We start from the raw sequence: 12,107 nt of genomic DNA on the forward strand, positions 1-12,107 counted from the left end.
TGTGATTGCAAACATATGGCTGCCCCAGGGTGCCAGTAGTGGAAAAAGGAGACTTTGGGGCTGAGGCAGAAGTAAGGTTTGAGTGAGCTGATTTTTCGAGATCATGTTGATCTCTTTGAAGATGCACTAACCCTAGGGAAATGGAGGGTATACCATCAACCTCTTGAGCTGTAGATGCTGGAAAGATATACTAACTCCACCCAGGCAAGTGGGGAGTGTTCCATCACACTCCTGACCTGTAGACAGTGGAGAGATAATGTGGTGGATGTGGAGTAAATGAACTAACTCCATCCGGGCAAGTGGGGAGTGTTCCATCACGTTCCTGACCTGTAGACGGTGGAGAGGTAATGTGGTGGATATGGAGTAAATGAACTAACTCCATCCGGGCAAGTGGGGAGTGTTCCATCACGTTCCTGACCTGTAGACAGTGGAGAGATAATGTGGTGGATGTGGAGTAAATGAACTAACTCCATCCGGGCAAGTGGGGAGTGTTCCATCACGTTCCTGACCTGTAGACGGTGGAGAGGTAATGTGGTGGATATGGAGTGTGTGGACTAACTCCACCCAGACAAATGGGGAGTGTTCCATCACTCTGCTGACCTGTAGATGGTTTGAGAGGTAATGTGGCGGATGTGGAGCGCATGGACTAACTCCACCTGGGCAAGTGGGTTCCATCACACTCCTGACATGCAAAGAGCAGAGAGATCTTGAATTGTGGTATGAGGAAATGAATAACTCTGTGGAATTCCCAGCCTCCGCCCAGCCTGTACAACTCTTGGAAAAGTTAAAGAATGAGCAGGGAGACATTAGATGCAAAAACATGTCTGATTTTATTTGTGTCCAGGGTTGTGAGACGTGGTGTCACACTCCCCAAAAAAATAGAGAAGATCTGTACAAAAGACGTATCACAAAAATCTACCAATCAATTAGAAAAAAAAATCTAGAGGTCTATCTGTTTAGAAAATGATAGGGGCTTGCATAGCCAAGCAGTTCGGAAGTGTTGGGGCGAGATGTATGGACCTGTCGCTGGCAGTTGCGAAGACGGCAGCTGGAGTAATAAAGGATCCCCCACTGTGTGCAGGAGTTCACTCACCACCTCCATGACCCCCCCACTTTGAACCATGGGTCCCATAGGCTCTGCTGCCTCACCAGCAACTGGCAGGGTTTGCGTGGATAGAAGCAGGATTAAGGCCACATTAAGCTGCTGTCTCTGCTGAGGAAAGGGTGGGTAGATCAGACTACGGGGGGGGGTGAGAGAGGGAGGTGGCAATGGAGGGGGTCAGAGAGAGAAGGGTTCTGGACAGTGGTAGCTGATGGAGTGGGGGAAGAAGTGTGGGAAAAGGATGCAGGGAGAAGAGAAAATGTGAATGGAGTGCGAGGAGAGGACTTAGGAGTTGATGCCAAGAGGGAAGACTGCTGAAACTGTTCAAGGGGTTTGTCTAGACCTCTCATGCCTCCTACTCCCTCCCCTCAGAGGGCTGGAACACAGAACAGGGTACGTCCTCCCTCCGGAAAGGAGGGCTGCTAGCAGGATCCTTCCTGCCATCCCACAGAGGTACCCGATGCTGGAGGGCTGAAGGGCTGGTGGTTCCTCCACAACCCATCCCTGATCGTGGAATCCCATCTTCCAACTTGAGGTCAGATTGGTCAGCCTCAGCCATAAGTTATGGGTTGAAGGTCAGCCTCCCAGTGTCAGAGCAGTTTCTGGTGAATGATTTCCCAAGCCATCAGCTGTCTGAAGAATGGCATGTCCTTCTGTGGGGGAAGTGAGGGAGAGAGGTGTTAAGTGCAAGGGACAGAGGGTAGGAGGGTCAAAATGGGGAAGGGTGATGTGTTGGTGTGGGGAGGGAGTGGGAAAGGAGGGGTGGGGGATTTATGTGACCCTGCCCCTTCCCTGCTCACCTGTGAGAAGCGGATTGGTCGGTCTCTGCTGATGTAATCGGCATATTTACAGGTGAACATCCCACAGTCACTCCCGTTCATTTGCTGGGGGATGTCCTAGCAGTTGGGGAGGGAAGGAGGGGAGACAGGGAGAGAGGATGAGTTGACAGCCAATTCTCCCAGTCTATCTTTTGAGTTATAGTCACACAGCACATTTAAAGGGAAGTATCCCTTCAGCCCAACTGGTCCATGCTGATTGTGTAGTCCAGTGAACTGGTTCCATCTGCCTGTGTTTGGCCCTTTGCCCTCTAAATCTCTATCCGTCTACGTATCTAGATTGCTTTTAAAAGTTGCTAATGTGCCTGCCTCAACCACTGGTTCTGGCAGTTTCTTCAAATATGCACCACCCTTTGTGTGAAGAACCAAGGATAAAGATCATGTGCCTTTACCCTGTCTGTGCACCTTGTGATCTTATATACCTCTATCAGTTCTCTCTGCAATCTCCTACGTTCCAGGAAAGATGTAAAGTCCTGGTCTACACAGCCAGTCCTTGTAACTCAGACCCCCAAGTCGAGGCAACATCCTGGTAAATCTTTTCCACAATCTTTTTAGTTGAGTGACACCTTTCCTATGACAGGGTGACTCAAACTGTACACAATACTCCAAGTGTGGCCTCACTTGTAACTGACTTGCCTAACTGCAACACAACTCCTCGTGTACTCAGTGCCCTGACGGATGAAGTCCAGCAAGTCACACACCTTCTGCAGCACTCTGTCTGCCTGGGATGCTGCTTTCAGTGAATGATGCACTTGTATTCCAAGACCCCTCTGTACCATGACACTGCCATTCACTGTATAATCCCTACTCTGGTTTGCTCTCCCAACACCATACAACACCACCTATTTGTTTATAAACACAGTATTACAAAGATCCCAGCACTGAACCCTGTGGACCATCACTAGACAGAGACCTCCAGTCCGAGAAACGACCATCATCCTCTGCTTCCCTCCACTGAGACAATTATGAATCCAATCTGATATCTGTCCTTGGATCCCATGTGATCTAACCTTCCAGACTAGCCCACTATGAGGGACCACCAAAGATCAACTTTATTCATCATATACATTTACATGCATTAGGAATTTACTGTAGTGTGATGGTCAGGGGCACAACAAAAGGCAAAATTCAACAATATATACAGAATTATACACTCAGTGGTCATTTTATTAAGTATCTACTATACCTAATAAAGTGGCCACTGAATATCTGTATGTGGTTTTCTGCGGCTGTAGCCCATCCACCTCGAGGTTCGATGTGCTCTTCTGTTCAGAGATGCTCTTCTGCACACCACTGTTGTAATGTGTGGTTATTTGAGTTACTGTCGCCTTCCTTGTCAGCTTGAACCAGTCTGGCCATTCTCCTCTGACCTCCCTCATTAAGAAGGCGTTTTCGCTCACAGAACTGCCGCTCACTGGATTTTTTTTTATTTCTCGCACTATTCTCCATAAACCCTAGATATAGTTACGTGTGAAAACCCCAGGAGATCAGCAGTTTCTGAGATACTCAAACCACCCCATCTGGCACCAACAATCATTCCACGGTCAAAGTCACTTAGATCACAATTCTTCCTCATTCTGATGTTTGGTCTGAACAACTGAGCCTCTTGATCCCCTCTGCATGCTTTTATGCATTAAGTTGCTGCCACATGACTGGCTAATTAAATATTTGCAGGTGGCTACTGAGTGTATAAAATACAAAGTTAGAGATTAAAGTACAGATATAGTATAAAAATGCATAAATACCAGCATGCATTTACAATATAAACTGCATTATGAAAAGTGGTTTACAGTGCAGTGGCATAGAAGGGAGTAGGGGAGCCACAATGGTTGCTCAGATTAACTGTCTAGGGGAAGAAAATGTGAAGTTTTTGTTTTTATAGCCCTATAGCGCTTTCCATAAGGGAGCTTTCGGAAAAAGCAGTTTGTAGGGTGGGTAGTGTCCACAATAATTTTTCATGCCTGCTTCTTTGCCCTGGAAACATACAAGACCTGCAGTGATGGCAGACCTTCTCTGCTGACCTGACAAAGACCTTGCTAAAATCCATGCAGACAACATCCATTGCCATACCCTCAGCTACTCTCTTGCTTTCAAAGAACTTCAAGATTCATGACTCCCCACAAAGTTGTGCTAACTGTCCTGAATCAGACCCTGTCCCTCAGAATCTACTCCATCAACTTACCCAGAGATGAAGCAAAAATTTCTTCAAAGGCCTCTGTAATTTTCTCTTTAGCTTTCACAAGGTCAGAGAATGCACAAGATCAGGCCCTGGGGATTTATCTGTCTTAATATACTCTAAGTCCTCCAGTGCCTCCTCCCTCTTAATTTGTATGTAGAACAAGACATCACCACTCATTTCCCCCCATTCCCTAAGCTTCCATTGTTTTCTCCACAGTAATACTCATTAAAAATCTCTCCCTTTGGGTCCACACAGATGGCCATGCTGATCTTAAAGGGACCTATTCTCTCCCTAGTAACCCATTCACTCCTTGCCTTGCCTGATCCTCCTTATATCCTCTTTTTGCCCTCCTAGCTTCTCTCTTAAGTGCCTCCTACACTTCTTGTAGTTATCAAGGAGTTCATTAGTGCCTATTTGCTTATGAACAGTGCATGTGTTATCCTTTTCCTTAACCAGAGCCTCAATATCACTCATCAACCACAGGTTCTGTAAACCTGTCGGACTTACAGGAACATGCAGACCCTGAACTCTTACCATCACACATTCAAACTTGGTAGATGTTCCCTTCCCTGCAGACAATCTCACCCAATCAACTGCTGCAAAATCCTGCCTAATGATTCCAAAATTTGCTCTGCCTCAGTTCAGGACCTTAAACTGTGAATGGGTCTCATCCTTCCTTGTAACCATCTTAAAACTAACTGATTATGGTCACCACACCCAAAGTACTTGTAAACAGACATTTTCACCACTTGCCCTACCTCATTCCCCAGCAGGAGGTCCTCTGTTGCAGCCTCCTTGGTATGTACCTCTATATATCAATCGAGGAAGCTTTCTTGGACACATTTCACACCCTTCATGACGTCCAAGCCTTCTGCACAATGGTCGGCCCAGCCAACATCTGTGGTTCATGTTGTATGGGTCGTTTGTTTGCCTTATTTGTTAATTGAATGTTTGACTATCTTTGTGGTGTGGGGTCCTTCATGAATTCTGTTCTGTTTCTTTGCTTTGTGGCTGCTTGCAAGAAGATTAATATCAAGGTTGAATATGGTATACATACTTTGATAATAAATGTACTTTTCTTTGAATATCAGTTAAGTTAAATTTTCCCACTAAGTGAGTTGGTTGTAAGGAAGGCAAATGCAATGTTAGCATTCATTTTGAGAGGACTAGAATATAAAAGCAAGGATGTAAGTGCTGAGGCTTGAAAGGCAGTGGTCAGACTGCATTTGCAGTATTGTGGGCAGTTTTGAGCTACATATCTAAGAACAATGTGCTGGCATTGGAGAGGTCCAGAGGAGGTTTATGAGAATTGCCCCAGATATGAAAGGGTTAAAGTATGAGGAGCGTTTGATGACTCTGGGCCTGTGCTTGGTGGAGTTTAGAAGAACGTGGGGAGATCTCATTGAAACCTGTTGAATATTGAAAGCCTTAAATAGAGTGGACGTTTCCAACAGTGAAGGACCAGAGAGCACAGCCTCTGAATAGGAGGACATCCATTTAGAACAGAGATGAGGAGGAATTTCTTTAGCTAGAGGGTGGTGAATCTGTGGAATTCATTGCAACAGACAGCTGTGGAGGTCAGGTCATTGAGAATATTGAGGATTGTTTTGATAGTTCTGAGCCTGTACTCACTGAAGTTTAAAAGAATGAGGGGGAAATTGCATTGAAACATATCATATATTGAAAGGACTTGTGGACATGGAGAGGATGTTTCCAATCATGGCAGAATCTAGATCCAAAGGCCACAGCCTCAGAATACAAGGGTGTCTCTTTGGAACAGAGATGAGGAGGAATTTCTTTAGCCAGAGAGTGGTAAATCTGTGGAGGCCAAGTCATTGAATACATTTAAAGCGGAGATTGATAGGTCTTGATTAGTCAGGGCATCGAAGGTTATGGGGAGAAGGCAAGAGAATGGGGCTGAGAGGGATGATAAATCAGCCAAGATGGAATGGTGGAGCAGACTCAATGGGGCAAATGGCCTTATTCTTTTCCTATGTCTTATGATCTTACAGTCTAAAACTATCATATTATGTTTGCAACTAGCTGCAGTCATTCTACATACGTGCTCCTCCAATTCTTGCTGAATCTTTGGGGAGACTATAACACAATCCCATCAGAGTGACCCTCCCCTTCCCGTCTCCAAGTTCCGTCATGGATCATCATTATGTCTGCATTCATCAAGAAGGCAACTTCCCCCTCCTCTCCTGTCATGCCTATAGTGTCTGTACTCCGCAAATTTGAGCTGATTGTCCAGTCCTTTGCTCAGCCATGTTTCTGTTACAGATGTGATATCTCCCAGAGCCCACATCCAGAATTCATCTACTTTACCTGACAAGCTGCTTGCATTGAAATAAATGCAGGTTAAGCCAGCGGTCTTTCCTCTTGCTATCCATTTTGACGACTAAACTTGCTCTTACTGGCTAGAGCATTATACATTGAACAACGAACATTTCAGCATAGTACAGGCTCTTCGGCACTTACACTACAATGGACTTTGTGTATTTTTGTTCTAATCGTGTTCCTTTTTGTAAACACTGTGTATAATTTATGTTTAAGTGGTGCATATTTGGAATGAGCTGCCAGAAACAGTAGTTGGACATAGAACATTGAACATTATAGCACAGTACAGGCCCCTCGGCTCACAGTGCTGTGCCAACCTTTTAATCTACTCCAAGATCAATCCAACACTTCCCTCTTAGATAGCCCTCTATTTTTCTATCATTTATGTGCCCCTAACTACCACCACCACCCCAGAACACCCTCCACAGGTCCCTCTCAGGACCACTCTCCCAGACCACCCTCACCCTCTCCTACCTTCTCTCTCACTCCCCTCCTACTACACCTCTTGACCGACTCCCCAACCCTCCCCATGACCATCTCCCCCCACACACTGTGCTTTACTCCTCCCTTCCTGCCTACCCACCTGGCTGCGTTTACTGCCCAGGACCCAACCACTGACGTCGAACTCCACCTTCCTCTTATCCAGACTCTCCTCCTTCAGGTAACGACTGTGGGGAGATGAGAGGAAGGGGTGTCATGTGCAGGTTAAAACCCCACCCATAGCACTCTAACCCCACCGCACCAAGACTCTGCCCACCATGAACACCCACCCCTCACAATTCCCAAAAAGAACAGACCATCTGCAATGACCTCCATCTCTAACCCTCAGAGACACCACCTTGCTAGCCCTGCCCAGGAAAATCAGTGGACCTACTGTGGCCCGTGCTTTCTCCAGACCCACCAACTTCAGCCCATGGCCCGTTACCTGATCTGATCCATTCCCTAAAACTTCCCTTGCCCCAAAGCAATGCATCTTTCCAAGACCCCACGCCTCTTCAGTAGTTGCACACCTATCATTAGCCTTGCCCCTTCCCTAACCCATCCCCCTGCCCCTGCATCTTTGACTCTACCCACTTCCCTGACTGCACCCCATCTCTAATCACTCCCCGCGTGAGCCGAGCTCCAACCACTCCTACCTTGACACCACCCCACCATTACTGGAAGATACAGGTGCAGGATAACATAATTGGGAGAAATGTACATAATTTACACCACTGACAATGAGTTGGGATTTCACTTTAAGAGGCTGGTCTGATGTGATGACGTTATTACATAAAACGCCTCACTTCGTTTTATTTGCAGAAACCTACATTGGTGACACCAAAACTCTAGGACGATTCCAGAGTTATTGAATATGTCGGCCAACACAAGTCGCTTTCAAACTGCCGGAGCTTTGGGATCAAAATGCCATTGCTTGGTTCGTACAAATGGAGGCCCAGTTCGCCCTACGAGAAATCTCTGCCGACAGTGCCAAACATTTCTATGTAGTAGTGTCGCTCAGTAATTCCACGGCTGCGAATTACACCCCACAGCTCCACCCCTCAAATTCAACTCCTTTTCACTCATTCCTACCTCCCATCATGGTCCCTCTTGACCTACATTCTGCCTCATTTGTTTTTGTCCGCCATGATGCACACCAACATCCCCCTTAGGCCCCCCCTTACAATGGTCCGTTCCCCATTTTGGAACGGGGAGAAAAGCCTCATCATAGATAAGAGGGATAAATCTGAACCTATTTTGGTAGATCACCTTAAACCAGCCCACCAAGATTTTGGGGGAGTACTCTGCTTCCATGCTGCTAATGTCACAACAGGACCACGAGCATGTCAACCCTGCGGTTTCCTCCACCCATGGACAACAGGAACAGAGCCGGGTGGCTCATTTGAGCTGCAGACAGACTCACAATGCCAGTTAGTGAATTTTGGGGGGGGGGGGGCCTGTGTAGGGTAACATAATTGGGAGAAATGTACATATATCACAACCACCGACATTAAGAGGCTGGTCTGATGTGATGATGCTTTCAGCGTGCTTTTGTTTTGGAGTTCATTAACATATGTTACAGCTTTCATTAAACATAAAACGCCTCACTTTGTTTTATTTGTGGAAACCTACGCAGGCGCTGCCCATTTCTAGCGAATTTCACCCCATTGCCCAGCTCACTTCCCTGAATATACTCCTCTCCATTCCCCACCCTAGCCCTATCCATAAGCCATTTTCAAACCCTCACCTTAACTTAGCTCCTCCCACATCCCTGACCATATACCTCACTATCCGTTGCCCAACCTTTCACCCCGCCCCATGTGGTCCCAACCCTGACTCTAATCTTTTCCTCCCCTAAACACACCCTCTGTATCCCCTCCCCATAACCTGGCCCCACGCCCCAGTCCTGGTCCTGCCCCCTCCCGTCCCAAGACTTACAGCAATAGTCTGCAGGCCTCATCGTTGCTCCCTCCCATGGAATCGTAGTAGAAAATGTTCTTCTTCCTGAAGTCCACCACCTGGTCAACAGGCAGCAGCAGGTCAGTGTGCATGCTTATATACCCTAGGGATGGTAGGGGAAGGGTGGAAGGCCATCCACATCCTGTTACACTGGGGTGGGGGGTACTGGAGATGGAGGGGTAGGATTGGGGGTCAAAGGGGATGTTTGGGTGTTGTACTGCAGAAGGGGGGCAGGATTGGGGCTGGAGGAGGAGGAGGGCAAGTCCTTAACATCCTGTCATACTGAGGATGGGGAAGGGAGAAGCATTTGAGTGGAGGTGGGGTGTAAGAGGGGAGGAGAGCAGGTGCTGGAGAGCATGGGTTAGACTGGGACTGGGGGGGGGGGGGGGGGTAGGCTTGTGAGGTGGTGAGGGACAGACATCAGGCACCAGTGCAGGGCCAGGAGAATCTAATGGAGGGAGCAGGGAGGGATGGAAGTCTTACAGGGAGAGAATTGTACATGAGGCAGACACTCACAGCCAGGCACCAGTGCACGCCTAGGTGAACTGGGATCAGCAACACATCCATGGCGAAGATGTTGACCCCTCTTGGTCCAGCGCTTCACAGCGGTGTAACCATCACTCTTCAGCTTGGGAAGAAGAAGGTGTTGAAGGCGTGGAGCGAGGGCAGTGAGGGTGAGAGGCTGCGTTCCACAACAGGTTCATGTAGAAGTTAATCACCTACCCGGGAAGTTAGAGACAGAATCAGATGCACATCAGCTCTAGCAGAGCTTGCAGGCAATTATTTCCTACAAGGTGAAACCTAACATCATGAGTGGTTGTGATGGTCACTCCCAGATGAGCTCAATGTCTATTATGCACGTTTTGAAAGGGAGAATAAAACTACATCTGTGTGAATCTTTGTAGCATCTGGTGACCCTGTGATCTCTGTCTCAGAAGGCAACAACAGAGTATCTTTCAAGAGGGTGAATCAACTGCTGCCCAGCAAGGACCTGAATCCGCTGCAATTTGCCTATCTCCATAATAGGTCTACAGCGGAGGCAATCTCACTGGCTCGCCACTCTGTCTTGGATCACCTGGACAATAGTAATACCTATGTCAGGCTGTTGTTTATTGACAGCAGTTCAGTGTTCAACACAACCATACATTCATTTCTAATCAACAAGCTCCAAAACATGGCAAGTGCAACTGGATCCTTGACTTCCTCACTGGGAGACCACAGACTATGTGGATTAGAAATAACATCTCCTCCTCGCTGACAATCAATACTGGCGCACCTCAAAGATGTACGCTTAGCCATCTATAAATTTGCCTAACAGCACAACAATTGTAACAGAATTTCAGATGGTGACGAGGAGGCGTACAGGAGTGAGATACGTCAACTGGCTGAGTGGTGTCACAGCCATAACCTTGCACTCAACATCAGTAACACCAAGGAATTGATTATGGATTTCACGAAGGTGAAATTGAGGGAACACACACCAGTCCTCATTGGGGAATCAGCAGTGAAAAGGGTGAGCAGTTTCGTTCCTGGGTGTCAACATCTCCAAGGACCTATCCTGGGCCCAGTTAAGAGTTAAAAATACATGTGGACTAAGAAGTTAACTGTCCTGTGCTATCACCAGTGGGATCATCAGTTGATCTGCCACTTGTCTTCAGGAGTTTCGGCCCACTCATGATCAAGACTCCCTTGAGGTGGCGGGCCAGCAGTGCTAAAGCACCACCTCCCACTGGTGAGCTTAAAAACTTGGCATCTGCCTCTATCAGAGTTGTTGGTCACTTCCATCCAACATATTGATACAATTACAAAGGCGGCACAACAGCTGCTATATTTCACTGGGAATTTGAGGAGAATTGGCATGTCACCAAAGACACTTGCATGTTTCTACAGATGTACAATGGAGAGCATTCTAACCAGATGCATCACTATCTGTTATGGAGGGGCCACTGCACAGGATTCGAAAAGGCTGCAGAGTTGTAAGCTCAGCCAGCTCCATCGTGGGCACTAGCCTCCTCACCATCGAGGAAACCCTCAAAAGGTGATACCTCAAAAAGGCGTCATTCATCATTAAGGATGCCCATCACCCAGGACATGCTGTCTTCTCATTGTCACCATCAGTTTTTCCTTCACTTTTTGCACTATATATTTAATTTACTTTACTTATATTCAAATACACTTATTGTAACTTATAGTTTGTATTAACATGTAGAGCAATGTACTAGTGCTGCAAAACAAATTTCATATACCAGTGATATTACACCTGATTCTGATTACATAAAAAATACACCCACTCACCACCTCTCCCTTTCCCACAGCGCAGCGGGTAGAGTTACCTCGTCGTTGAGCCAGTTGAGGTGGTTGAGAGTCTGTATGTCCTTGCGGGTGATGGTGAGACGGAAGGCTTCACTCAGTACCTCATCAGCATTCCCTGGCTGGAAAGCTCGGTCAACCTCCTCCTGCATCTCCTGCCGACTCATGCAGAGTTACAGAGGCAGAGTGAGAAGGGGCCGTAGAGAGGGAGAGACTGAACGGAGGGGGGCGAGGGGCCGGAGCGAGCTAGAGAGGCGGGGGAGAGAGAGAGAGAGAGAGAGAGGCGGGGGGAGAGAGAGAGAGAGAGAGAGAGGCGGGGGGAGAGAGAGAGAGAGAGGCGGGGGGAGAGAGAGAGAGAGGCGGGGGGAGAGAGAGAGAGAGGCAGGGGAGAGAGAGAGAGAGGCGGGGGAGAGAGAGAGAGAGAGAGAGAGGCGGGGGGGAGAGAGAGAGAGAGAGAGAGGCGGGGGGAGAGAGAGAGAGAGAGAGAGAGAGGCGGGGGAGAGAGAGAGAGGCGGGGGAGAGAGAGAGGCGGGGGGGGAGAGAGAGAGGGCGGGGGGAGAGAGAGAGGCGGGGGGGGAGAGAGAGAGGCGGGGGGGGAGAGAGAGAGGCGGGGGGGAGAGAGAGAGGCGGGGGGGGAGAGAGAGAGGCGGGGGGGGAGAGAGAGAGGCGGGGGGGGAGAGAGAGAGGCGGGGGGGGAGAGAGAGAGGCGGGGGGGGAGAGAGAGAGGCGGGGGGGAGAGAGAGAGGCGGGGGGAGAGAGGCGGGGGGGAGAGAGAGAGGCGGGGGGGAGAGAGAGAGGCGGGGGGGAGAGAGAGAGGCGGGGGGGGAGAGAGAGAGGCGGGGGGGGAGAGAGAGAGAGGCGGGGGGGGAGAGAGAGAGGCGGGGGGGAGAGAGAGAGGCGG

General features: G+C 48.4%; 1 pseudogene; it reads right to left on the reverse strand.

The window, feature by feature from the left end:
- Window positions 1-811: 811 nt before the first annotated feature.
- On the reverse strand, window positions 812-11,453 carry LOC140193674 (sentrin-specific protease 1-like; annotated as a pseudogene).
- Window positions 11,454-12,107: the final 654 nt, after the last annotated feature.

The sequence above is a fragment of the Mobula birostris genome, unplaced genomic scaffold (assembly GCF_030028105.1).
Source record: "Mobula birostris isolate sMobBir1 unplaced genomic scaffold, sMobBir1.hap1 scaffold_691, whole genome shotgun sequence".
Classification (NCBI taxonomy): domain Eukaryota; kingdom Metazoa; phylum Chordata; class Chondrichthyes; order Myliobatiformes; family Myliobatidae; genus Mobula; species Mobula birostris.